Source organism: Callospermophilus lateralis, chromosome 11 (genome assembly GCF_048772815.1).
Source record: "Callospermophilus lateralis isolate mCalLat2 chromosome 11, mCalLat2.hap1, whole genome shotgun sequence".
Classification (NCBI taxonomy): domain Eukaryota; kingdom Metazoa; phylum Chordata; class Mammalia; order Rodentia; family Sciuridae; genus Callospermophilus; species Callospermophilus lateralis.
Window position 1 is genome coordinate 115,205,243 of NC_135315.1, and position 27,886 is coordinate 115,233,128.

Here is a 27,886-nt window from a genome sequence, read left to right on the forward strand (position 1 = left end):
CCAAAATGCCACAACTATGAGATGGTGTGTGCATGTCATGGCCGGACTGCAGTGTGCAGACGCCATTCATTAGGTGCTGGTCACAGAACCGTACCTAGAATAATGGTTAGACCTCAGGGTAAGGTCTGTGTTAAGCAGGGAGAAGGATCAGGTCTAAGAGGGTCTCATGCTAACTAAAAATGCAATAATGTTTCTCACTTTAGTTACTTCCTATGTTACTATGAGAAGGACAGTTTCTCCTTTACATCAGCAAAATTTACTGAGAATAAGTACTAGCCTTTAAATTGTAGAAGGGTAACAGTAACACCCACTGGATCCTCCCCCATCAGACCTTGTGTCTTGCCTACACTGTTTCAGTTCAACCTTTCTGGAATAAAATCATTGAATATGACAAGATTTTGCTTCATGATCTTTTATCCATCATCTAGAAAAATATCTTCACATAAACAATACAAGTTCAGCTACATCTACTCTGTACCTTTCCATTTCTTCTTTCCAGTTGTTCAAAACAGACAGAGGACTGAGAATCAGAAATGGTCCTTCATCATTTAACCTTCCCGTCAAGTAAATGAGGAGAGCAATCCTCTGAAACAAAGCAGGCAGTTTTGATCACCTTTCCAGGAGACACAACCATAAAGTTCCTACAACCATAGGCAGAGAACACAAACTGTTATACAAGATTTGCTTTATAAAGAAATTCCGTACAATCTTCCTCATATTAGGAAACTAGCACGTTCTTAGAAGTTCTTAGAACGACATCAGGTAAGCTGAGTGACTTTGCTAAGGAAATTGATGGTGTTCAATTACCTTAGGAGTTAACGAGCAATGAGGCTCAATATTTATGTAACTGAACCAAAAGGAAAAACGTCAGGAAAGAACAGAAATCAATGAAACCAATACACCTGTTGGAAAACAGCAGTAGTACTTTGAAAATATAAAGCCAGAAGTGCTAAGATCTGACAGCAAAGAGTACATGCACATCACGGCCTTGGCCCTTGGCTCGGCTGTTCTGATGAGAGTGCTTTGCTTCCTCCCCAACTTTCTCCCTCCTTCTATAATCATTTAGAGGGTGCCTTCTACTGGCTCAAGTTCTAAGCTCAAGTTATATGTGAACAAAACAGATACAACCTTTGGTCTTTCATAATGGGTGCATTATAATCATACTGTATAGCGGGATCCATATGCCATAGATGTACATGCATATATCTACAACACGCATTCAAATGCACAAAACAGACAATAATTCATTCTCACAAGAAGTATGAGTATGAAATGAAACTTTGCAAAGCCAAATGTGCATACTTCGGGACATGTTTGAGTACACTTATGTCTCTAAAGTTGCTCTCAACAAACAAAAACACGTGAAGAGCTTGCATCCCCAAATACTGTGCTATTTCTGAGGAAAAATATGCCCTAAGGATCAAATTCAAAATCCTGAGAAAACTATAGGCTCAAAAGTGTTCACATCAAAATTAATTTAAGTAACCCAAAAAAGGGGGAATTCATGATTCCTCATCAATAGGACGTTAAGCAAATTATAAATTCTCGATGGCATACTATGCGGCCAGTTGAATGATTTTGAATATAATAAAATGCAAAACTATAGTGCCAATGTTACATTAATGAATAGAAATCATATGGGCTAGATGTGCACTGTAACGTCAATGATGTAAAACATACCTTGCTGCTTATGGCTGTGGTTAGAATGCTGTGATGACAGAGTGGCAGTTCATTGTTTTTGACACAATCATATTAATCTTAAAAAGGAAATGATTTTCTCATTTAACTATCCCAGCCCAAAGTGTGCCCAGAGCATCCCTCTAATAAGTGGCTTAACTGGATTAAAACCATTCTGTTGAATGCTCGCTGGGGATGCAATTTAGAGAAAGTTTGTCTTTACTACCACAAATCAGAAGTGTCTACCAAATAAATTCAGAGTCACTAGTGAATTTTATCAAACATCTAAAATGGAAATGAGAACAATTTTACATAAGCTCTTGCTGAAAATTGAAGAGGAACACTTTTCAATATATTCTATGAGGCCAGCTTTACCCAAATACTAAAACCAGACAAAATTAGTATAAAAAAGAATATCACAAAACAATATCCTTCATAATGTAGATGCAAAATTTCTAAACATACTTTTACCAAAACAGACTTGGAGTTGGTACATTTTTAGAGAATTTAAAGTAGAGGTGGAAAGGCAAAGGACAAGTGGAATTTGCTGGCTCTCTGTGAAGTCAGTAGGACAATTTCAATGACTGAGACAAAGGAGATTATAGGGAGGATACCTCCAGGAAACTGATTTTTAGTTTCATAGTTCTTGTACAGGAATATACCAGAAACATATTTGTTTGCCCAAGAGAGAGAAGTGATGAATCTCAGGGGACCTTATATAAGTGGTCGCATTGTTTCTGAATAATGCCAAGATTGATGAGGTACATCTACCTAAGTAAAGGACGCTTCAACATATGATCAGAGTAGCCTATGTGCACCGCTGCTCCAGCTTAAAGTTTATATATATATATATATATATATATATATATATATATATATATATATATATATATATATACACACACACACATATATATGGTTAGAGTCGGACGGGACAGTTGAACTTCTAAAAAGATTATGAGACCCTTGCTCATTCTCTCCAGTGACCACTGGTGAAACTTTCCTGGGATTGAAAAATTTTTATCTTCCTGATTTCTGATCAAGCTGCCTCTGACATATATCACGATTGTACCCGGATATCTTTTATATCCTTCAGATAAGTAAGTGATTAACCCAAGAGGTGTTATGACTGAATTTTCCATTAATCCAAGGCCATGTGTCAACCCAGGGCAGTATTTCTTATTATCCTGGCAGAAGCATCAATTTCAACACTCCACCATTGATCACTAGATCAATGCCCGAGGGGGCCACATCTGATTCTCCCCTTTTAAGGTCAGAGAGTCTAAGTTTTATTTTGGAAAACATACGGTACTTCCTCCATATTTCTCTATCACTGTAGAAAAATGGGCAGCAGCCTGACCCCAACCCACCCCCACTGAGAAAGAGAGAGTAATATTAGAAGCAATACAGTTAACTTCATATAGTGTTACTAAGGAGCACAGTCAATTTAGTCCTTGGGCAAGTATACATGCTTTACACAGAGAAAAACCCTAAACCTGGGCCCAATAACTGCACTTGTAACTCAAGTAACTTTTCTTACAGACACATGTCAATGCTCATATAAAGGTAATGACATAGTTAATAACTACCCCCACAACTAAAAAAATCAATCCCAAGGTTGTGATCTCTTAAAAGTTAAGCATTTCACATTCTAGTATATACATACATACACACACACATACACCCTCACACACACACATATATAACAGCACTTAAAGATGGTATTAAGCCAGGTGTGGTGGCACATGCCTATAATCCCATTGGCTCCGGAGGCTAAGGCAGGAGGATCATGAGTTCAAAGCCAACCTCAGCAATTTAGGGAGGCACTAAGCAACTAAGTGAGACACTGTCTTCAAATAAAATACAAAAAAGGGCTGGATGTATGGTAAAGTTTTTAAGTACACCTGAGTTCAATCTGGGGTACCCCCCCAAAAAAAAAGATGGAAATGAGTTGTGGGGAGGTGTTTCAGTGTAGGTAAACAGTGCTTCTTCCACAGTAACATACCTGGCAATTCTTACCAAGGCCCATCTCATCTCCCAGGATGCAGCCATTTTGACAGTGGAATCGCTGGGCTAGCCAGTTGACTCCCTCCAGTTGATAAGGGCGTAAATAAATTCCTAGAAATAAAAAATATAGCAAAACCAGAGAGCAAACATTTCAGCACATATGTGGGCTAAGCTCTAAGGCTTTGAATGAAGAACATGGCTTACATTCCCTTAATGTCAAACTTTATTGGCTATATCTTTTATTGGGACGTTCCATGTATACAAACATTAGCGGATTTCCAAATTTCTTTTTGGGCAGACTTGGGTTACCATTCAAAGCCCTGAAATAGCCTGTCACTGTTATATAATCTTCTTGATCGATGAGAAACTCAGCCTGGGATCTGTTCTGTAATACCCAGTCTCAAGCCACTGTCCTTTCCTGGAAATAAGTATTCCTGGAAGTGATGCGACAAACAACACATGGACTGTTCATATGCTTGCTTAATGGCACTCATCTAAATCTGCCATTCCTGCTATATTGTCCCTTAAAGAAAAGGGGGACAGTAAAACACCATGATCCTGAATGCTCCCTTTCTGTTTATAAAAACCTAGCAAAATTAAGGGACCAATGAGATCAAGCCTAGGCTGGAAAGTCCAGATAAATATCATCTTGGAGGACACTGGCTTCTCTCTGCACACTGGGCACTAGGGCAAGTTAGTGTTATCTGTAAAAAGCTACTTTCTTGCATGTATGCTGGTCATACACACAAACTAAAGTTGACGTCACTGCTTCCTCAGTCTAACATGTAAGCCTCCTCCCTGAATGGGGCTGGGCAGAGAACTGAGGGCTCTGTGGAAAAGATACATGTCACTTGTTTGGCCAGAGCCACCAGGCAAAACACCAGGAGCAAGAGAGGTACTGCTTGGAGAAGCACCTTCAGGGACACAGGTGCTATCTGTTCAGTCTGTTGCCACGGAACTCTTCCTGGAGCCGTCATTGATCTGTTAGAAGCTTTCCCCGATAAACCATGTCTCCCATGCTGTCTCCAGCACCTTCTTTGGCCTCCCCACAACCTAGTACAACTGGGCTGTGGACTGCCCCTGCTAAAGGACAAAATGAAAACAGGACTACACTGTGCACCAACAGAGAAGCAGGGTTAAGAATGGAGACGCTGCTACATAAAGGGTGTTTAAAACTGAACAAGGATGGCAAGAGACTATCAATATTTACATTATATATATTTATAATTATATCTATATCCTCATAAATAATAAGTAAAAATAAAGATATATATTTTAAAAAGTAAAAGGTTGAAGTGGTGGATAAAGAGTGACCCTCAAAGAGTTCATGCACAGACCTCAGAATCAGTGAATGTTACCTTACTTGGCAAAAAGGAGTCCACAGCCATGACTAAGGTTGAGGGTCTGGAGATGGGGAGACCATACTGAGTTATCCTGAATTACCCAATCTAATCACTCACACCTTTAGAAAATAGACCCTTCACCAGATGCGATCAGGAGGAGGTGACTATCATGAGGCAGTCCAGGTACCCCCGCCCAAAAGACCCTGCCATGATTAACCTTCTCCTCTTGTGAGATCAGGATGCCTTGCAGTTTGAACCTTCCTCTTGTTCTAAATGATCTGTTGGCTCTCCAGAGTCAGGCCTCTGTCTAAAACTCCAGTCAATATCTGGGCTATGATATTCTACAGAAGCTTTGCAAGATATTATCATTGGGGAAACTGAGGAAGGTTCCATGGGATCTCTTTTTTTTAAAACTGCAGGTGAATCTATAATTAGTTTAAAATAACATGTTTAATTAAAATGATATGAAACTATACAAAGATAACAGTATTTAATACTTAGAAGATGACTGCAAAAGGAAAAAAAATCATCCAAAAAGAAGTCAGAAAGAAAAGGATTTAATATAGGGAATCAGCTCACCATAAAATTTTTTGTTGGAAGGGCTGGAAAAGCAGCCCCTGGTTTAGCTTCCTGGTACAACTGCTGGATAACTATCAGAACTGGCTCATTCAGGTGATATCACCTCCAGGACCAGGAATCCAGGAACCGACGAAAAGCGTATGCTATTTCCCCAAATGTTTCACAAAGAACACACACTGCTGCTGGAATCAGGAAAAGAAGATTCTTGACCCACCCACAGTTTCCCTACATATCCACCTACTTTAACGAACAGGAGGGCCAGTCGCCGCCCCCCCCCCCCCCCCCCCCCGCGCTACCGTTCCCCGTCTTCCCACACCGCCTGGTGGTGGACGCCCGACTACTCCCCCCAAGGCTCCCTGCGACCCCCGCCTCCGCCCACCCTCCTCACCCACCTCCTCACCCACCTCCGCATCCCCCGTCACTGCGGCAGACCAGCCTGCCCACAGGCCCCTCTCCACCCGTCCTCCACTCTGAGGGAAGCGGCACTGCGCCTCGTTTCCCGAGAGCCACGGAGCCCTAGAGGCAGGAGCAGGCCGAGCGCTCTCCACGGAGAAGCGCCGCACTCCGGGCGGGAACCTCGGGCGCCCCGCCCCCCCCCCTCGTCCTGCCGTGCCCACTCCGCCTCGTTTCCCGAGAGCCACGGAGCCCTAGAGGCAGGAGCGGGCCGAGCGCTCTCCATGGAGAAGCGCCACACTCCGGGCGGGAACCTCGGGCGCCCCGCCCCCCCCCGCCCCGCCCTGCCCGTCCTGCCGTGCCCACTGCGCCTCGTTTCCCGAGAGCCACGGAGACCTAGAGGCAGGAGCGGGCCGAGCGCTCTCCACGGAGAAGCGCCGCACTCCGGGCGGGAACCTCGGGCGCCCCGCCACCCCCCCCCCCGCCCCCCCCTCCCCCCGCCCGTCCTGCCATGCCCACTGCGCCTCGTTTCCCGAGAGCCACGGAGCCCTAGAGGCAGGAGCGGGCCGAGTGCTCTCCACGGAGAAGCGCCGCACTCCGGGTGGGAACCTCGGGCGCCACGCCCCCCCCCCCCCCCCCCGCCCGTCCTGCCGTGCCCACTGCGCCTCGTTTCCCGAGAGCCACGGAGCCCTAGAGGCAGGAGCGGGCCGAGCGCTCTCCACGGAGAAGCGCCGCACTCCGGGCGGGAACCTCGGGCGCCACGCCCCCCCCGCCCCCCCCTCCCCCCGCCCGTCCTGCCGTGCCCACTGCGCCTCGTTTCCCGAGAGCCACGGAGCCCTAGAGGCAGGAGCGGGCCGAGCGCTCTCCACGGAGAAGCGCCGCACTCCGGGCGGGAACCTCGGGCGCCACGCCCCCCCCGCCCCCCCCTCCCCCCGCCCGTCCTGCCGTGCCCACTGCGCCTCCTTTCCCGAGAGCCACGGAGCCCTAGAGGCAGGAGCGGCCGAGCGCTCTCCACGGAGAAGCGCCGCACTCCGGGAGGGAACCTCGGGCGCCACGCCCCCCCCCCCCCGCCCGTCCTGCCGTGCCCACTGCGCCTCGTTTCCCGAGAGCCACGGAGCCCTAGAGGCAGGAGCGGGCCGAGCGCTCTCCACGGAGAAGCGCCACACTCCGGGCGGGAACCTCGGGCGCCACGCCCCCCCCGCCCCCCCCTCCCCCCGCCCGTCCTGCCGTGCCCACTGCGCCTCGTTTCCCGAGAGCCACGGAGCCCTAGAGGCAGGAGCGGGCCGAGCGCTCTCCACGGAGAAGCGCCGCACTCCGGGCGGGAACCTCGGGCGCCACGCCCCCCCCCCCGCCCCCCCCTCCCCCCGCCCGTCCTGCCGTGCCCACTGCGCCTCGTTTCCCGAGAGCCACGGAGCCCTAGAGGCAGGAGCGGGCCGAGTGCTCTCCACGGAAAAGCGCCGCACTCCGGGTGGGAACCTCGGGCGCCACGCCCCCCCCCCCCCCCCCCCCCGCCCGTCCTGCCGTGCCCACTGCGCCTCGTTTCCCGAGAGCCACGGAGCCCTAGAGGCAGGAGCGGGCCGAGCGCTCTCCACGGAGAAGCGCCGCACTCCGGGAGGGAACCTCGGGCGCCACGCCCCCCCCCCCCCCGCCCGTCCTGCCGTGCCCACTGCGCCTCGTTTCCCGAGAGCCACGGAGCCCTAGAGGCAGGAGCGGGCCGAGCGCTCTCCACGGAGAAGCGCCGCACTCCAGGCGGGAACCTCGGGCGCCACGCCCCCCCCCGCCCCCCCTCCCCCCGCCCGTCCTGCCGTGCCCACTGCGCCTCGTTTCCCGAGAGCCACGGAGCCCTAGAGGCAGGAGCGGGCCGAGCGCTCTCCACGGAGAAGCGCCGCACTCCGGGTGGGAACCTCGGGCGCCACGCCCCCCCCCCCCCCGCCCGTCCTGCCGTGCCCACTGCGCCTCGTTTCCCGAGAGCCACGGAGCCCTAGAGGCAGGAGCGGGCCGAGCGCTCTCCACGGAGAAGCGCCGCACTCCGGGCGGGAACCTCGGGCGCCACGCCCCCCCCCGCCCGTCCTGCCGTGCCCACTGCGCCTCGTTTCCGAGAGCCACGGAGCCCTAGAGGCAGGAGCGGGCCGAGCGCTCTCCACGGAGAAGGGCCGCACTCCGGGTGGGAACCTCGGGCGCCCCGCCCCCCCCCCCCCGCCCGTCCTGCCGTGCCCTCGCCTGCTCCACCAACTGATGGCGAGGAATGGGGAATGGGAGGCCGGCGAAGGTCGCTGCGGCTGCTCCCCGAGGGCAGTACAGGACCCGACTGACCGCTCAGAGCGGGCCCGAACGCCGCGGGAAGGACCAACCGTCGGCCAGCCACCTGCGGCGCGCGCAGGCTCCCAGAGTCAAGGGGGCGGTGCGTCTTCCCAGTCCAACCGCAGCGCCACCCGCACAGCCGGACCGCCTGGACCCGAGCTTCGCGCCCCACCGGGCAAGTTTCCTTGCCCACCGCCCGGCTACCCGGAAGTACCCCGCGCCGAGCTGCGCCCACCGCAGGAGCGCCCACCCACTACCGGCGGAGGGGAAGCCCCGGCTCGCGGAAAGCTGGTGTGCACGAGGTGGCGCATCTGGGCGGCCCTTCTCCTGCAGCCCACTTACCTGTCAGGCCGCACTGCCTGTCAGCTCCTGCACCCACGTCCTCACCGCCTCGGGTATGCCCTTCGCCTGGAAGGCTACGACGAAACCCGGCACGCTACCCTCCATCTGGCTGCGAGAGGCTCCGCCCCCCACGCCATGCGTGCGCAGCCTTTCCTGTGAGCCGCGGAGGACCCTGGGAGCGCCGCTCAGGGCTGTGGGAGCGCCGCGCAGCCGCCAGGGGACGCCCGCTGAGGGCGTCTATTGCGAACTGCTGGAAGTCCGCATCCAGGTCAGTGTTGGAATTCTTGGCTGGAGCCATGGGTGGCTACTCTGCTCTCAGGAGTCAGCTCAATTCTGTTGACTCTAGCAGTAAGTTGGGCGAGACTCTGAAGCCCCCTGAGCTGTTCCCTGTTAGCTGTAAGCGAAAGCCTCCAAATGTTGCTGCCGCCAAGGGCATTTCAAGGACGCTATGAGAGTAGGTAGATTGCCCACTGGGTTAGCTTCAGGGTGACCAGCCTCAGTTCTGGGTGATCCCGTGATGTAGTTTACCACTAGCACAAATATTATCATAACCTCAAAGTCACTGCATTTACCCCCATACCTCCTAGGTGCTGCCCTAGGAGCTGATACATTGGGTCGCCCCCTCTGGACCTTTAGGAAACTCACGAGCGTTCCACTGTAGGTATGGCTCTTGGACCGAGGAGTATCAGGAATACAGCAAAGACCCGACCAGCAGAAATACCGCCTGCTGGGTCCCAAGGTCATCCATCAGCAGCAAGGGGCACGGCTGGCTGGCGGTCCACGTTAACAGCACCAGCAGGACAGCTGCCATCAGACCCTTTGATCAGCTGTTGGGGTGCAAGGCATCGGTAAGACAGACTCTGCCCAGAGTGGCCCACATCACTGCATGGCAGGGTCTCAGCGCTGCAGGGGTGGGACTATGTTTGTGCTGCTGACAGTGGCAGGTGGCTCAGTGGGAACACTGCTGCAGATTTGGGTTGCATGACTTTTGTGCTATGGGGACTGGCCCTGGATGTTGCAGGATGTCTGACCACATTCCCAGACACTGCTCAGGAGATGCTGTCAATACCCCTGTTGGAGATGAGGATCAGGCCCTAGTTTTCCTGGTGTTAAAGAGGAAACGCCCCCAAGCTTAGAAAATGAGTTTTATTTAAGAAAGAGACAGGCACAGCTGAAGAGAAGGGACCCCAGAGCTGGGAGTCCAGGGAACTGAGCGTGTCTTGCTCTTTGACAGACCCCAGAACCCCCACTACCATCTCGGGCTCCTCCATGTAGGTGCCCAAGGGCAGGCGGGGACGGGAGCACAGGAGGAGTCCTGAGCTATCTATCCACTGAGCAGCAGTAGTGGGAGCCCAGAGTTTAGCTAATCACTGAGCCACCTCCCCAGCCCTTTTTATTTTTTATTGTGAGACAGGGTCTTGGTAAGTGGCTTAGGACCACCTCACCAGGTTGCTGAGGCTGGGTTTGAACTTGAGATCCTCCTGCCTCACCCTCCCCAGCTGCTGGGATGACAGGCGTGCACCACACTGCTCACTTTCTGGGTAGAAAAATGGCCCCCAATTATAGGAGGAATTCATGCGTATGTAGGTGACACTGGGAGATGACTTAAGCATGAGAGACTGTAACAGAACGTATCAGTTTGGGCATTCAGGAGACAGGTTGTGAGAAGAGAAGGTCTGGGGATGGCGTTCTACTATAGTGTCACTGGGAAAGGATTTATTTGGGGGAGAAGGATTCATGTTTTGGCTCCTTCCCAAAGAATGTCATTTTTTAGGCTTGATGGATGGTTCCTTCCCAGGGACTCTCCTGTCACTAGGAAAGGATGTGTTGGGAAAGGATCAATGATATCAATGGGTCACCTTCTTCCTCCTTCCCTCTCCCCAGGCCACACTGTGTGGGGGTTGTCATTTCCATATCTTTCATTTGGAACTCTACCTGGCATAAATGTTCCATAAAGACACAGACTTGTTATTCACAGGGCAGGATTTGGTTGTGAGACACCTGCCATCAAACGGGAGCCTAAATCCGGCCCCAGAATCGGACCCTTTGCTATTCCCTTCAATGGTACATTTCCTGTGCAACCCCCCAAACGTCCCTTTTATGAAAATAGGCAATAAAAGATTCCGACAGAGACCTAAAAAGCAAACGATAATGGGAAAATGGTTCTGAGCTGGTGCAGGCGGCAGGAATTTATTTTATGACCAAGTCCTGGGATTGCTAAAAGAATGAAGCAGTTTCTTGGTTGAGAACGTTCTGCTTTAGGGAAGGGCTGACTTTGAAGCCATCAGATCCCATTCTGAGTGTGTCTCTATGATCTGTTCATTGTGAGATCTCAGTCCTAGAATCTGGGACAAGGATGTGCATGTGGAAGTACTTTATTTCCAGGGACCTTACAATGGAGTCATGCCCTGAGCCAGGGCATTGGTGGGGGGAATTCATCCATGTAATTCTTTTTTTTTTTTGGTACTGGGGACTGAACTGAGGTGCACTTGACCACTGAGTCTCATCCCCAGCCCTTTGTTGTATTTTATTTAGAGATGGTTCTTGCTGAGTTGCTTAGGGCCTCGCTTTTGCTGAAGCTACCTTTGAACTTGTGATCCTCCTGCCTCAGCCTCCCAAGCTGTTGGGATCACAGGCATCCAGCCATCCAAGCAATTCTGTCAGTCGCAATCTCTTCAGTTTACAAGAAGGGTCTCTTTTTCACACCACTACAATGCAGGAGTCCTAAGGAAGTCACAATCTTCCTGTGGCTTGAGATGAGCTGATTCAGATCTAATGATAAAGCCGGGTGCAGTGGTGCATGCCTGTCATCCTAGCAGCTCAGGAGGCTGAGGCAGGAGGATCACAAGTTCAAAGCCAGCCTCAGCAAAAGCAAGGCGCTAAGTAACTCAGTGAGACCCTGTCTCTAAATAAAACACAAAATAGGGCTGGGGAGGTGGCTCAGGGCTCAGTGGTCGAGTGCCCCTGAGTTCAGTCCCCACAAAAAAAGAAAGATCTACTGGTAAATCTTGAATGCCTGGAAAGGTGTGGGTGGATTGGAGTCAATTGGCCCTGATCACCAACTCATGTCACTGACCTCTCCTTCTCTAACCAGCTCGAGAGAATCCGCCAACCAATGTCACAGCCCAGATCCAGGTCTCTCCATCCGATGGGACAAACCCATTTCCGCCTTTCCACAGCACTGCTTTGATTATGAAGTGAAGATACACAACACAAAGAAGAATTATTTGCAGGTAATTCCTCAGAGGGTCCCAGAAGTCCATAACAAATATTCATTGTATAAACATTGAACAATTTTTTTTTCTCCATTGGCTGCTCTGGTTATAGCTGGATATGAACAAGGTCAAATACATCTACCCAGGTGTTATGGAAATCAACCAAACCTTACAAGCCTTTTGTTCTTCTTATGGATGAAAATAATCCCCGGGGTCAGATGAAACCTCATGGGTACTGGTGTAGGGAAAATGTAAAATGTCATGGCTCGGTTGAAAGCAGAAACGTCAGTGTTCCAAGACCTAGAGCCATGGTTTTGGCTGTGTTAGATCCCATCTCAGCCCAAAGCTACAGGCAGCCCAGGTGCCATCGATGGATGACAACACACCCAAGATGTGGTGTGTACATACAGTGGAAGGTGTCACACAGCCTGGGTTTATTTACTTGTTAATTTTTATTTTTGGGGGGGCATTAGGGATTGAACCCAGGGTGTTAACCACTGAGCCATATCCCCAGCCCTTTTTAATATTTTATTTAGAGGCAAAGTCTCACCAAGTTGCTTAGGGTCTTGCTAAGTTGCTGAGGCTGGTCTTGAACTTGGTATCCTCCGGCCTCAACCTCCTGAGCACTCAAGTTCTCAGAACAAACCAGAGCTATTGCTCATGATTCAACCTGAGCTTGTGCACGGAGCTACATCCCAGCCCAGAGGGCCAGTTTTGCAAGATGAGAAGCATGGGAAGATGGACTGTATTTAAAACTGCTGATCTGTACACTTAAAAATGCAGCAGATGGTCAATTTTATATTGAATGTATCTTACCGCAGTTTTAAAAAACACATACGGGGTACAATGGCATGTGCCTGTCATTCTGGCTACTTGGGAGGCTGAGGCAGGAGGATCGCAACTTCGAGGCCAGCCTAGGCAATGTAAGTTGATCCCATCTCAGAAAAATAATAAAACAAAAATGAAAACCTCCCACCTCATTAAACTGCCAACATTTCTTGAGGATAGATTACATGTCAAGCTTTGTAATTTTATCTTATCCTCACAATAACTCTTGGGTAATTACCATTCTTTTTGGAGTGGCAAGACCTGGAAAAAGACAGTCTTGCTCACAGTCACCGAGCTAGAGCAAAACACAGGGGTGGCAGGCTTCCAACACGTGTCTCACTGATAACAGAAAAAGTAAATGCAGAGCAATGAGATTTCATCAATATATTTTTTGTGGGGTACCAGGGATTGAACTGAGGCGCACTCGACCACTGAGGCACCTCCCCAGTCCTATTTTGCATTTTATTTAGAGACAGGGTCTCACTGAGTTGCTTAGCACCTCGCTTTTGCTGAGCCTGTCCTGCCTGCATTTTTTTTTTTTTTTTTTTTTGGTAAATGGTGAGAGGCTTTGCAGGCCATTCATTTTTCTATCAAAATTACTCAGAATTAAAGTGGCCACAGTGTCAACAAATGGGTAAGACTGCTTCCCATACGGCTTTATCTGTGGACACGAAAATTTCCATTTCATGTGGTTTTCATGTATCATGAAACAAGACTCTTCTTTGGAGATTTTCCAGCCACTGAAAAATACCTAAGCCGCTGAGTGAGGTGGTGCACACCTGTAAGCCCAGGGGTTTGGGAGCCCGAAGCTAGAGAATGGAAAGTTTAAGTCTCTGCAAATTAGCAAGACCCTAAAGCAACTTAGGAAGACCCTGTCTCAACATTAAAAATTTTTAAAAATGCTGGGATATGGCTGGGTTGTCTATCACCTCTGGGATCCATCCACTGTACTAAACCCCCTCTCCATAGAAACCTCCAAAACGTAGCAGGTCATAGTTTGTAGGTCATTCAAAATCAGGTGGCAGATGAGTTTGCAGACACCAGAATGGGCAGCCCTTGTGACGTTGTTTAGGATTCAGGATGCAGAGGGAGAAGGCCACGGAGCCTATTCACACTGGTAGAGGCTCCTCTGGTCTTTGCATCTGAAACATCAATTGGGCCCCTACGGGAGCTCCTGGACTTAGCATGGATGGCCAGATGTCTTTGAGTGACTTCCTGAACACTGGGTCACTTTATTTCTACAGGACCCCTCAAGCTGGTCATCGACATACCTTATGGGTTTTGAGATTCTTACAAGACTTTTTTCCCCCATTTAGATCGAAAGGATCACAACCAATGCATTTGTCTCCGTCATTGACCATCTCTCCAAGTACTCCATTCAAGTGAGGGCGGCCGTGAGTCCCGCCTGCAGGACAGCCGGGCTCTGGAGTGAGTGGACTCCACCTATCTATGTGGGTGAGTCTCTGAGAACTTGGGGTGGGGTGTCTTGGAACGGTTTTGCGTCTCTGCTGGGTCACATCTCCTATGACTCCACCGATAGTTCCATCAGAGGTGGCTTTTCCAGGAAGCCAGCCAAGCCTGGGTGTCCACCCGGTCCCCAGAGCAAGCCCTTCTCATGAGTCCTACCTGTTGTCTTGCTTGGAAGCCTCTGTTCCTCCTTCTCTCCAAAGGCTTGAACTTTTTCAGCTAAGTGTACATCTACAAGCTGCTCAAAGAAAAAAGAGCTCAACTGCCTTTTACGAAGCTTACCCCAAGTACAGTGTCCTGCAAAAAAACTTAGTACCATATGATGGTCAGATTATCAGGGATGACACTGCACCTATCTTATTCAGATTCCCTTGGCTTTATATGCATTAATGTGTTCAGTTCTATGCAATTTCAGCACATGTTGAACTGCAAGTGTCAATATGTATCTTTACAGAGATCCAAAGTGTATCATTAGTCAGGATACAGGACAGCGCATTTCTAGGATTCCTGATGCTGTTCCCCCATCTCCATTTTTCTTTGGTACTGAGGATGAAACTCAGGGGTATTTAATCACTGAGCCACATCCCCAGCACTTTTTTATATTTTATCTGGGTGCACAGTTTCACCAAGTTGCTAAGTGCATCATTAAGTTGCTGAGGCTGGCCTCCAACTTTCCATCCTCCTGCCTCAGCCTCCAGACTCACTGTGATTAAGGTGCATGCCCCTGGGAGAGGCTCCTCTTGCCAATTTTATAACCGCACCCAATCTCTCTGTCTCCCTCCACCTTTCCCAGCAACCACTCATCTGTTCTCCAGCTCTGTGATGTTCCCATACCTAATTCTGAATTTATAATGCAGTTCTTTTTCTTCAAAAATGACTCTGAAATTGAGTGATCTTCAGAAAATCTAGATCCCTCCCTGAGCCTTCTCTCTCATGGACAGAAGATCTGAATTTCTGGGTATTTCTTGAGCACCTGTGTTGCTCTGGTCAAATTGGCTAGTTTTTGTGGCAAGTAAAAATGACCATCTTTTCTGTTAGTGGGGTCTTTGAAAGGTCACAGACATTAGATGGTGGCTGTGCATGAAGTGCACATTCCCAGGCCCTCCCAGTTAAGAAGCAGCTGTAATGTCTCACAGGACAGCCGGGTTCTGGAGTGAGTGGACTCCACCTATCTATGTGATTAACCTGGTTGAGGGTCTACGGGAGCAGGGAGGGTGGGAATAACCCAGGAGTGCCCCACTGAATGCCGGGGTTGAACACCCAACCTCTGCACACACGTATCCTTGAACACACTGGTCTCTCTGCGGGACAACAGGAAGCAACTCCAACCTGTCTGCCTCTTGGGGTTTTGTGAAATACAGCAACCAGAGCAGGCCACAGGTATGGGAGGTTATTTGCCAGACACAGTGCTAAATGACTCTCTTGCATTATCTCAATTAATTCCCTGCACCAACCTGTTTTGCCAGAAAATTTAGGTCACTTGCAAGTGGCAGGAAGAAATGGGGCTCATCCCTAGGCTGGTGCAAGCACCCCATCTCTTAGACCCCTGGTGTGGGGTGTCAATATCCTACAAGGCGCCAGGTGCTGTGGAAGTGAAAGACCCGTGTAAGAGATCTTGGTGGCTAACTCCGTGGTCATGGCTGGTCATGGTGTGGCATGGCTGCTGGAAGAGTGGATTTAAGATTTCTTTTGGGAATGGCAAAAAAAAAAAATACTATGTAGATTTTTACAGATGGTGGTACATGTCTGTCATCCCTCTGGTTCAAGAGGCTGAGGCAGGAGGATCACAAGTTCAAGGCCAGCTTCAGCAATTTAGCAGCCCTAAGCAACTTAGTGAGACATTGTCTCAAATTAAGAAAAAAAATGGTGGGGGTTGCGGCTGGGGATGTGGCTCAGTGGTTAAGCACCTCGGAATTCAATTCCTGGTTACCCCTCCACCCTGCACCCCCAAAATCTGCTCTGTATTCCATTCACTTCACTACAGAGTGCCCTTGAGGCAGTGACCCATTAGACCCTGAGAATGGGAGTCAGACCTAAGGCCTATCAGGTAGACTTCCACGGAAGACCAGGGAAGGGGAACACTGTTTAGAGTCAGAGGAGCCTGGATCCCATAAAAATTGTGCAGTGCGCAACACACATGGCCTTATGTTGTGGCCCTGACATCACTAGAGGGCTCGGAGAGCAAGCAGGAGCCTTCCAGAGGAGAGGGAACTGAAAGTGGGGTAAGAGGAACTGAGAACACACCACATCACCTGCTGCAGGGTTCTGCTGAGCCTCAGCACCCCCCTCTCTGTGCCCCCAGGTTGACCTACCTACGCTGACCCCAGTGCAAAAGGGACTTCCCTCCACCCTGCTTCGTGTCCCCAGATAAAAAACTCACTGTGGGGCCTGAAAAAGAAACACACAGAAGAACCACGCCTCAGCAAGGCTTTTGAACAAGATGATTCATTTTGTCAGATGCCTGGGGTGGGGGCTTCATTTTTATTCCTCGAATTCACAAGGTTTCCATTTTTAAAGTGTTTTCTGTGACTTCCCACGGGCACCAAGCTCGGTGGCCCCATTGATATTTCTAAGCACCTTCCTAACACCACCACGTAGGCTGTTGCAGACAGACAGACAGATGTGAGCTCCTTCCCCAGCCCTCTTAGATTTTATTTTGAATGCTGCCCAAGGAATTTCAAAGCACCATGCTAGAGACCAAGAGCAAGGTGGTGGCTAAGAATCCACTTAGGATTTGGGAAGGGGTGCGATGTGAAGCTGTCATCCCAGTTGACCAGAGCGTGGGCCATCTAGGTGTTAGCCAGGGCTCTGACCATGTCCAGATCTCCCACCCAAGTTAGAAGGGACCAAAGATAATACGGTGAAGCAGGTACTCAGAGGCTGCCTAGGTACAGTGTTCAGGAGGATTCTGAGGATGAATGTTGATCCGAGGGCATGGAGATCATTAGAGAGGACCGAGTGGGGACTCAGCCCGTCCAACCAAACCCCTCTTGGCCTGTGTCGTCAGCTGTGACTCAGAGTCCCTTCCCCCTGTCACCAATCCTGTTTCTCCGCCCCCGCATCACCCCTCCTTGAATCTGCTGAGCGGCGAAGGGGATCCGGACGGAGGGTTCATTTTAAGCTGATTTTGAATTTGTCCCTCACTGGCCACTTTAGGGCCCTCTTGCCATTACGTCCTGGTCCTAGGCAATGGCTGGCTAGTGCAGATCTCAGCTCATTACGAGTCCCTGCCCCCTGCACCCCACCCCCAGGTGTCCCTCTTGGATGGGTAGCATCTCACCCATTTCACCGACAGCCACCCCTTTCATGAAGACGAGGTTAGACTGTCTCAGCCCCAGGGGCGTTTTCACGTTGTCCTGGGGTCACCTGCTTTCACTTTTCCAGCAGTGTCTTGTCACTGTGTCAATTCAGAGGTCCCCAGGTCTTACGGCAGATGTTGAGTTTGCAGAATTTGGGGGGAAAGGCCAGGAGGAGGCCAAGAGGGGCCCTCCTGCCCTGGGTCCCTTCGGCTTCCCCTCTCCTGTTGGCACCACAGTGTGACAACTGCAGAGGCAAGGGCTGGTGCAGATCAGCAGGCGGGGGGACGAGGACGGCAGCTCCAGGACCTGGGTGCCAGGCACAGTAAAGCCGAGGAGATGTATTTCATGGCCTCACGGGGGACTCTGGGTTCTGCAAGTGGGGGATGTTGGCTGGGCTGGGTCTGGTGAGGCCACTTCCTTTCCCCAGGCTCCTGTGGTTTCCAGGCTGGGTAGACCCCCGCATGGCAGCCCCACCATTTGTTCACTACAGTGTGTGTGGGGGGCTACCTGTGATTTTTTTATTTTTTATTTTTTGGTACTAAGGATGGAACCCAGGGGTGCTTAACCACGGAGCCCCCTCCCCAGCCCTTTATTATATTTTATTTAGATACAGGGATCTTGCTGAGTTGCTTGGGGCCTCACTAAGTTGCTGAGGCTGGCTCTGAACTCGGGATCCTCCCAGCTCTTGATCTGCTCAGCCTCCGTCCTGCCAAGCAGCAGGGCCAAGTTCCTGGACCTCTTCCGGCTCCTCTGACCCACCTGTTCCTCTCCAGTTCTCCTCCACGTTCATTTGAATGCAGATCCCTGCAGGATAAGACCATCCTCGCCTCCCGTCCGCTGTGCATTTTTGTTGAGGATTCTGACAACACTCCGATTTAGGTCATGCTCCAAGGATTTGCCTTGAGGCTTGAATGCTGCCTGGGCATTGAGCATCTACTACGTGGGTTCCGTGCCAAGCCCTTTACACACATCCACCCCCCATCTCCATTTTGCAAAGTGAGAGATAGACTGATACCCTGCTTGGCCACCTCCAAAGCAAAAGGTGAAACCTGGATGGAACCCCTGCACCCTTGCTGTCACTTTGGTTTGATGATCGCACCCCTGCAGCTGCCTTTGGGGATTGGCAGAGGCGATACATCAGCTGATCCCACAGGGAAGGGAGCTGCAGGTTCAGGACCTGCAGAAGGTGTGATGCCCTCGCTGCCGTGAGGCCTTTGCCTACAGAGAAAGAAATGGCCCCAAGCCTAGCCTTCCTGGGGGGTAACTCATACAGGGGCTCTCCAGCCCTTTGTAAAGGCCCCAGGCTCCAGTCGCCATCACTTCTCCAGATTTCACTTCACCTGAGCCATTTCTCCAGGTGAACAGGACTGTGTGCCTTTTGGGGGTGGTGACCTCCACCCTCTGCTCACTCCTGTTGTCTTTTTGGGGGGCTCCAGCTGGGGCCCATGCTGCACTGGAGAGCCCAGGCACCTCGGGGTCACCTTGCGCCTTGCACTGGGAACCCAGGATCTCCTGAGAGCCACCACAGCTTCGCCCTTCCACCAAGGAAAGCTGGTTGAACCCAGCATCCCGGATGAGCACATTGAATTCTGTCCATGACTCAGCCCTCTTGGGGCCTAATGAACGTCTCTAGAACCAAGTGAGCAAGAGGGACTTGCAGGGCAAGAGGGGCTGCAGCGTCCAGTCACAAGTGGCTTCACCAGGTCCCGCACCAGCCAGGAGCAGAGCTGGCACTCACTAGTCCAACCCTGGGGACTTCCTGGCCCCTGGATGCCATCCCACCCCACATCCACCCCCAGGCCACAGAACAATAGAATTTCCACCCTTTGGATCATCTGCAAAGTTGAGATGTCAAAAATACAGGAGATCGAGGTCCCCAGAAACCCAGACAGCAGGGTTCCCCAAATGCTCCAAGTTGGGGTTCCCAAATGCTCTAAGTTGGCCACGTGTGCAGAGTGTCCAGGAACCAAATGGTCAATCCCGAGGGCTGATGCCCCTCAGGACAGGCTGTGCAACTCCCTCTTTCTGGAACTCATCTTGACATCAACACAAGGCACTGCCCAGCGACTTTTTAAAAAGAAGCATCTGTGGCTGCGATTTCAGGGGAGGGAAGAGTAAAGATTCTTTAGAGAAAAGATTCAAGTTACCTGGAAATTGTGAACAGTTCTGGGACTGAACCCAGGAACGTGTGCATGAAATAGTTCTTTAAAGAAAAAAGATCTACAAGGCCAAAGACTCCAAAATTCCAAGTAAGGATGTGAGATGTAGGATAAAGAGAAACACTGGATCCTCAAGGAAACACTCAAAAGCCACTGAGATGAAGAAAACTTAGCTGCCTGTCAATCTGGGCCTGGGCCCTTGTAAATGGAGGTAAATAGGCAAATGCAGGGAAAATGGGTATGAAATTGTGCAGCTCCGTCCTGAACCCACCTCCTGTCCTGCCCTGATAGAGCCCTTTGATAAATATGGAGTGCCCAGCCCAAACCAGGGCCTCTCGTTCTTGAGACAGTGCATATTCTCCCCTCCATGTGCATCAACCTTCCTAAATGAACCTTTCTGTGCCTTTGTGTGGCTTGCACAGAAATTCTCTTCTGTCACTTATGTCGAGAACCCTGCTGGTATTGAGTTGAGCTCCTGTCTCCTCTGGGAACTTCCTGGAACCTTCTCTGCAGACATCTATTCTCTCGTGACATGTTCGAAGGGCTCTCCCAACTCTTAGGCTGCTGAAATCCTTCATCCTCATGACCAGCATAGCTATACCATTGGTGGGGCCTGCTCTCCTTATTCTCCCTCAGCAACACCATAAGACGTGCCCAGTTCATTTATTTATAGTTAACTCACTTATTTATAGCCCCTGACTCTCAATTCTTTGTTCATTAGGAAATAACTGGAAATAGCAGGTGATTGACAAGTCAGATGGTGAGTGCTCTTCCTGCACTAACTGTACCTGCCAACATATTTGGTCTTTGCAAGGAAGCTGACCTGGTTGTGTTCTTGGTTATGTCCTTTCCAGGCTGCATGTGAGTAGACCCTGCTGGAATCAGGCCAGCGGCCATAACCCCCTTGCCAAACTCCCCCCAAGCACTCACGCATGGTACCTTAACGTACATGGATAACATTGTTCTTTTCTGATGGAATGAAATGAAATCAGGGGCCTCGATCTCTTTGCAAATAAGGGGAGAATCTTTGCTTATCAAAGGGATAGCTGAACTCAATAACCCGAGAGTGGTTTAACTGAAAAGATCTTTGTAATCATGCTCACAAAACAACAGTGCTATTATCAGGACTTGGCTAGTGGGTGTTACACAATGTGAGCCACATATGTGGCCGTGTGTGTGTGTGTGAGCCTGATAATATTTACAACACTGCTTCTTCTTTCTATAGGACCCCCAACTTTCTCTGTCCGCTGAACCTAGTTGTAAACAGGCTACCTTTCTTCTGGATTGACAGACTCGGTACAGAACTCGCATCCGCGCTGACGAGTCCAGCATCTCTGGATAGACTCATTAGGGTTCTTGCCTAATGAGCAAGAGAGGGGGATGGTTTATGTTGAGGGAACAAGGTGGAAGCCGAATTCCTTTTTTCAGACAAGAAGAGTGGGACAAGGTGTGAGACAGTATTGGAGGTGACGCTGTGAATTCACCCCAGTTGCTCTTTAGCTATGGGCAAGTGTGGTCAAGCTTGGGGTCATTGGGGCGCTTCATCTGCAGAACTGAATCCTACCACTGATGAGCATGGGTGAGATTTGGAAAAATAAAAGGTCGAGCCTCTCCGAGGGTGTTCTCCCTAATTTTAAAAACCAAGGCTAATGCACACAGAACATTTCAAAATGAAAGCTTTTTTTTTTCCCCAACAGGATGGCTATCTTTTTTTATTTGTTCTAAGTAGTTACACTTGACAGTAGAATGCATTTTGACACATTGTATACAAATGGAGCATAACTTCTCATTCCTCTGGCTGTACATGGTGCAGAGTTCTACCAGTCTGTGATCATGTGTATATAGGGTAAAGATGTCTGTCTCATCCCACCATTCTTCCCACCCCCACCGCCCGACCCCTCCCCTGACTCCCTTCTACAAAATCCAATCTTCCTTTACTCTTTCTTACCCTATTTTATTTTATTTTTTGATGCAAACTTGGGTTGGGCTGTTCTCAGCTTTGCAAAAACACTCAAGTGAATTTCATCTATGGGAGGTTTTATTTTATTTATTTATTTTTGGGGAGGTATCAGGGATTGAACTTGGGGGCACTCGACTACCGAGCCACATCCCCAGCCCTATGTCATATTTTATTTAGAGACAGGGTCTCACTGAGTGTTGTTTAGCACCTCGTTTTTGCTGAGGCTGGCTTTGAACTCACGATTCTCGTGCCTCAGCCTCCTGAGCCGCTGGGATGAGAGGCATGTGCCACCAAACCTGGTTTATAGGCACTTTTTGATCTAGACATGGAACTGTGCATCCTGCAGGGTCAAGAGGAAAGGCCTGGGAGAAGACTTAAATTAAAAGATAAGATAAAAGATAAGGTAATAGTTGCAAATATCCAGGGGTCACGGGATGAGCAGAGAGGGCCAGCTGAAATTACAAAGAGGGAGAAGGAACATTTGCGTAGCAGAACCCACAGTTGTGTTTAAAGGAGGACTCGACCTTTGACAGACTGAAATCCAGAAAGGAGGTTACGAAGACTTGACTTGGGAGAAAAATATTCAAGAATCCTTTGGCTTTGGCTTTGAAGACATCACCAGGGATTGGTTTGGGCAAATGAGGCAGCCCAAATCCTTTAGTCTAGGAACTCGGGCTGGAAGAGGAAGGAAGAGGCATGATAGGTTTGAGGACGTGGCCAAGCCAAACCACGGCTTCTTCAAGACAGGACCTCTGTGAATATCCGAAAGCAGAAGGTAAGAGATCGGCGCTTTGGGGAAGTACAAGAGGAACCTCAATCAGAGTCCCCAGAAACCCTCAAAGCAAGAGATGAGGTGGCGAGGAGTCACGGGCGCCCAATCTAAAGACACTTCTCTCTCTTGGTCCTTGATTTTTTTTTCTTTTTTGTTTTTCTTTCTGGTTTTAAGTCATCTGGGGTTTTGGGAAGTCTTAGTCTATTTACACAGCCTGGAACTCTCCACCTGTATATGCATTTCACATTTTATAGACCAAGTCAAGGGCAAACTGAGGATTGGAGGCTTCTTCTCCCCGGGCACTCAGAACCCCACCACACCTGGGCTCAGGTGTCCCAATATCCTGTGTTGTTATTGACCTCCTGCAGTTTTTTCCACCTGTTCTCTTCACCACTGTGTCCCAGGACCTTGGACAGTGCCCCAGACATCTAAGGAGGCTCCTAAATCCTTGTTAAATGGATGGATGATGAAGGAGAGGTCGTTGCCACAGAAAGGAACCTGCTGTGTTCAGGGACCTAACTCAGGGTTCATAGAGGCATTTTAGCAACCATGCACACCCCTCTGCTGCCTTTGTTGTTTGTACTGGAAATTGAACCCAGGGCTGCCCCATGGCTGAGCTGTGCATATGCCCAGTCTTTTTTTTTCCCCTAAGACAGAATCTTGCTAAGTCACTGAGACTGCCCTCAAACTCAAAATCCTCCTTCCTCAGTCCCTTAGACACAGGTGTGCACCACCCACCACATCGACTAAGGACATCGATTCTTTAAATACCACTTAGAGAATGGCCTTGGGTTTTTCTTGAACACATTCCCAGTACCTTACCAAAAAAAAAAAAAAAAAAAAAAAAGATTCACACACCCCAAAGCTATCATTGAAACCCCCAAGTGTCTGTCCCTGGAATGTGGATTAGGAACACATTTAGATGGAGACTAAGATGCACGCCAAATGCTTACTGCACGGACCAATGGTCATTTCCGTCTGCTCTCCTATCTGTAAAGTGGGAATATGGGTAAAGGAGGCTTTGAGGGGAATCTAGATCATAAAGCACTTACAGCCGAGTCTGAGACCACTGTGTCAACTACAAATATGCTCTCTTACTCCCTCCACAAGTTCTGTTTTCGACTTTGTAAAAAATGCTTTTACAATGAGTTTGCTAATTGTGAACTAATTGTGGGCTTTTCCATCAAAAAAATCTGACTCCTCGAGTGGATGGGTTCCAGGTGCAGGCGGATGGGACTCCGCAAGTCCTTGCCGAATGAATCAATAATGCATTGCGATTAAAAGTGGCCTCACTGCTATTTCATTTCATTTCACCCTCTTGGCCACTGCAGGACTATGATCATCTCAGTCTCAGGAAGGTGAAGCCACCTGCCCAGCATTACCCACCACTTTACCACTCACACCCCAGCTTCCTGATGCCCCAAGCCTCAACCTTCCTCCTATCTACCTCTGATCCCTAACTCGGATCTTTCTCTCTTTTTCCCCTCCACCAGGAAGCGAGATGCGGAAGCCCCTGATGGAATGGCTCCTCATCCTGCTCATGGTGACCGCCTGCTTCGCTGTGTTGATCTGCCCGCTGCTCTGCAGGATGTAGGTCTTCTGTCTCTGCATCCATCAGACACAGGGTGTTAGCTATCAGGTCGAATTGATAGTATTTCTTTTTGTTTCTGGGTGACCTTTCTGAGGTCAGCAGAGACCAAATAGATAGCGAGATGCATCAGCAGGCCTCACTCAGACACTGGACAGAACACCTCGTGGCCCTTGGCCACTGCCCACACTCTCAGATTCCTCAATGACCTCCTCATTTCTGTGAAGCTTTTGACCTGGGTGTTCTAGCCTTCCCATTCAGTGCTAACTGGGCTTTTATTTTATTTATTTTTATTTTTTTGCTATGGGTCTTTGATAACCCACCAAGTCCCAAATTTTCAATTCTGCAATGAAATCAACACAGGTGCAATGAAACAGAGTGCTAACCATACTCATATATAGGTATTCAAATGCTCTCACCAATCACCTATTACTTTTCTCCAAGGAATGGAGCACCAAATACCTACCATTTCTATGGCATACGCCTCAACGGTGAAGTGCTTCCTTCCACCACCTGGCCCCAAGGGGCTGGTGGCTCTTAGGTCCAACACAGATCCTGGAAATGCCATGCAGACCCAGCAACTTGCAATTGGCTCCAGACCCCTCTCCATCCCTGGTAGCACTCTGTAGGATACAGTACCCTTCCGAGGCTTGATGGCATGTTCTGTCTCAGCCCTTTCATAACTCAGAAAATGAACTTCATGTGAAACAGCTTTACTGTCCTAAATGTTCTATCCAAATGGCGTCTCTGGGCTGGGGCCAGGTGAATGGCAGTCACAGGAAGGGAAAAGCAAGCAAGCCATGTCCGGGCGTGAGCATCGCAGGGAACATGCTAGATATGAAGGACACAGTGTCAGGACCCAGCCTAGCGACATGCACCCATGTCCCCTCTCCTCTGGAAGTCTGGATCGGCAAATTTTTGGTATTTTTTCATACTAGGGATTGAACCCAGGGACACTTAACCCATGAGCCCCCTCCCCAGCCCTTTGAATATTTTATTTAGAGACAGGGTCTCACTGAGGTGCTGAGGGCCTGACTTTGGTGGAGGCTGGCTTGGAACTCTCGATCCTCCTGCCTCAGCCTTCCGAGCTTCTGGGATCACAGGTGTTCACCACCGTGCCCGTCGTGGGTCAGCCCACCCTGGATTTTGAGTTGATCCATCATCCAGTCCTGGGACTGACGAGGTCAACTCTCAGAGTAGATATGGAGGGACAAGAGAGACACCCGTGCTCACTGGCTCCTTCCTTTATTCTGTTTTCAGATGTCACTTGTGGGCCAGGTTGTTTCCACCTGTTCCAGCCCCGAAAAGTCACATCAAAGATCTCCTGTTGACCGCTCACTGTGAGGTAAGCCTGAAGGTCTCGAGAGGCATCGTGAGCACCCAGGGTGCAGCCCCTGGGGAACCACCGCTGAGCTCTTGGCTTTCTATATGATAAGGCAGGGGTTTCCCCCAGGAGGCCAGGGGATGGTCATTGGAATGGTCTTGTTTGGCTGATTTGGGTTGGACATGTTCACTGCTGTCTCACTAAGGTCCCACCCCATGATGAGCGCCCTGGCCTGCCCAGGCAAGCTCTGTACCGCTGAGCCACAACCTCAGCCCATAATCTTCAGATGGACACCTCCTTTCCCCAGGTGAAGTTATCTCGGCATCTTTGTGGTGAATCACTTTTCTATTACACGGTTGCACTCTATCTTTGACTCCATTGACCTCCCTGTCTGTTTTCAAGAGGAAGAGAGAGAATGGTGTGGTCTGGTGCGATCAGCCCTGTGGCCTACATTCCTAACCACAGTGCTCATGGGGCTGGCCACAGCTAAATGACACCTGGCAGGGACCCAACCTCTATCTCCAAAGGCAAAAGCCCTCTGTCCTACTCTTGGGGCCTCTGCTACAAGAACAAGGGGACCCACCAGCGTTACTGGCAGTGACCACCAAGAAGTGACCGGCTAGTGAGAAGGAAACCCTCTACTTTCAATTCTGCTGCTGTCCCTCTGTGTCCGCGGGGCATTTGCTCCAAGGCTCACTGTGGATTGCAGAAGCCACAGATGTTCAAATCCTTTATATAAAAGGGGGCGGTATTTGCACAGAACCTGTGCGCATCCTTTCAAGCCTAATGCCTGATCTTGTGCAACTGCTGGGTAGAAAACGGTCTCACTGCGCTCTTCAGGGAGAAACGACAAAGAAAGCCAAGTTCATACAGGTTCAGGACAGATGCAGGTTGTTTTTTAAAAATTTTTCTCAAATATTTTTGTTCTGGAGTTGGTTGGACCTGCAGATGCAGGATTCAGGGATTCTAGAGGACCGACGATGGTACCTGGCACAGAGCTCGGTTCTGGGTGCCCAACGACTGGGAACTTGGGGGATCTCTGCCACCTCACAGCCCTGGTTAAGCAAGGGCTTGCTCAGACCTCATTTAGAAACGGGAACATTCAAGAGACAGTGAAGCAAGGAGATCAGGTGCCCTTACAAGGTGAAAAAATCAGGGGGCACTTATTTAAGAAAATAGACAGACAGACAGACAAAATTATGGTGAGCTTTTAATTTATTGGAGTCTGCTTTCTATCTAACCAGGGAGTTGCTCCCCGAGCGAGCTCAACTGTAAACCTTTAAATTAGGGGAGGCTGTATGTGGGGTAAGAGGAGGAGGAGAGGGCCATCCACTCTTAGAAGGTTCCAGACTTTCCAATTATCTGCATAATGTTGGAGCCCAAACTGTGCATATCAAATGTCCAAATTGAGGGGAATATTGTAACGGACAGTGGAAGAAAATGAGCGATCACAAAACCAAAGAACATATATCCATATTTAAAATAGCACATTATGTTACAGAGGAAGAAAGAAATTTGCAAAACCTCTGGATGGCTGGGGTATACACTGCATGCTTAGCGAGGATGAGACTTGGGGTTCGATCCCCAGCACCAAAAATAAGGAAAACTGGGCAGCCCTATGACTTAGTCACAAAAAATGTACAGAATGCTTGATGCATATCAAACGCTTTAGGAGAGACAGAGGTGGGTGACGGGTAGGTTTTATTTTACTCTTCTTCCTACTTTGTTTCTTCAACAGTCACTCTATTTTTATTTTTTAAAATCACTTGAATCATGAAGAGTTTGGAAAGATGAGGCGTTTCTGCTCCTTTTGCAGAAAGCAGGTTCCAGTGCCACAGAGACGGAAGTCATAAGTTTCGTGGAAGGGCTTGGATGTGAGGTCTTGGAAAATTCCGTGTTCTGATGCCTTGGAGCCTTCTTGGAAGGACTTGCATCATGTTCTGGGCCATGAGAACAGGGACGGCTGCTTCTTCCGCGAAGACGTGGTCAACATTTAAGGAGCCCTCAGCAGGGCGAAAGGGGCTCACGCCTCTAATCCCAGCGGCTTGGGAGGCTGAGGCAGGAGGATCCAAGCTTGAGGCCAGCCTCCGAAACTAAGCGAGGCCCGAAGCAACTTAGCGAGACCTTGCCTCAAAAGAAAATAACAACACTCAGCTGAAAAATCTCAGAAAGAAAGCAGAGTACACCGGCCTACAGAAAATCACGAATCCGGATTCAGAGAACTGTCTTTCCCATAGCAGTCAGGAGCTGCCCATTCTTGAGGGCTTTTTTCTTGGAGTTCTAGAATCCCTTTTGCTCAAGGAGCCAGCATGTGTGGTGAGAGACAGAACCAAACAGACTGTCTCAAGCCCCAGCGGCCTGATCCAGGGACCATCCTTTGAGGCAAACTGATGTGAAAACATCACCCTGCTCTTGAAGGTAGCATTAATATTCTGGAAATATCAAGGAAGTATCTCTGTCACCTTGGCAAGCCTACTTGGCCTCTAGTCACCTTATCAATGCCCCATTCAACAGAGGCACTCACCGAGGTTCAGAGAGGCCCTTAGGCAGAAAAATGGCATAGTGAGGAGGTGAATGCCAGGTTCAGGTGACCCCAGGAAGAGCCCATGGGGTGGGGGGAGATGAGACCTGC

General features: G+C 49.7%; 2 pseudogenes; one reads left to right on the forward strand and one right to left on the reverse strand.

Moving 5' to 3' along the window:
• LOC143410770 (chromodomain-helicase-DNA-binding protein 1-like) overlaps positions 1–8,940 on the reverse strand; it is a 51,287-nt pseudogene extending 42,347 nt beyond the window's left edge.
• Positions 8,941–9,305: 365 nt separating this feature from the next.
• Positions 9,306–27,157, forward strand: LOC143410771 (interleukin-5 receptor subunit alpha-like; annotated as a pseudogene).
• The last annotated feature ends 729 nt before the right edge of the window (positions 27,158–27,886 follow it).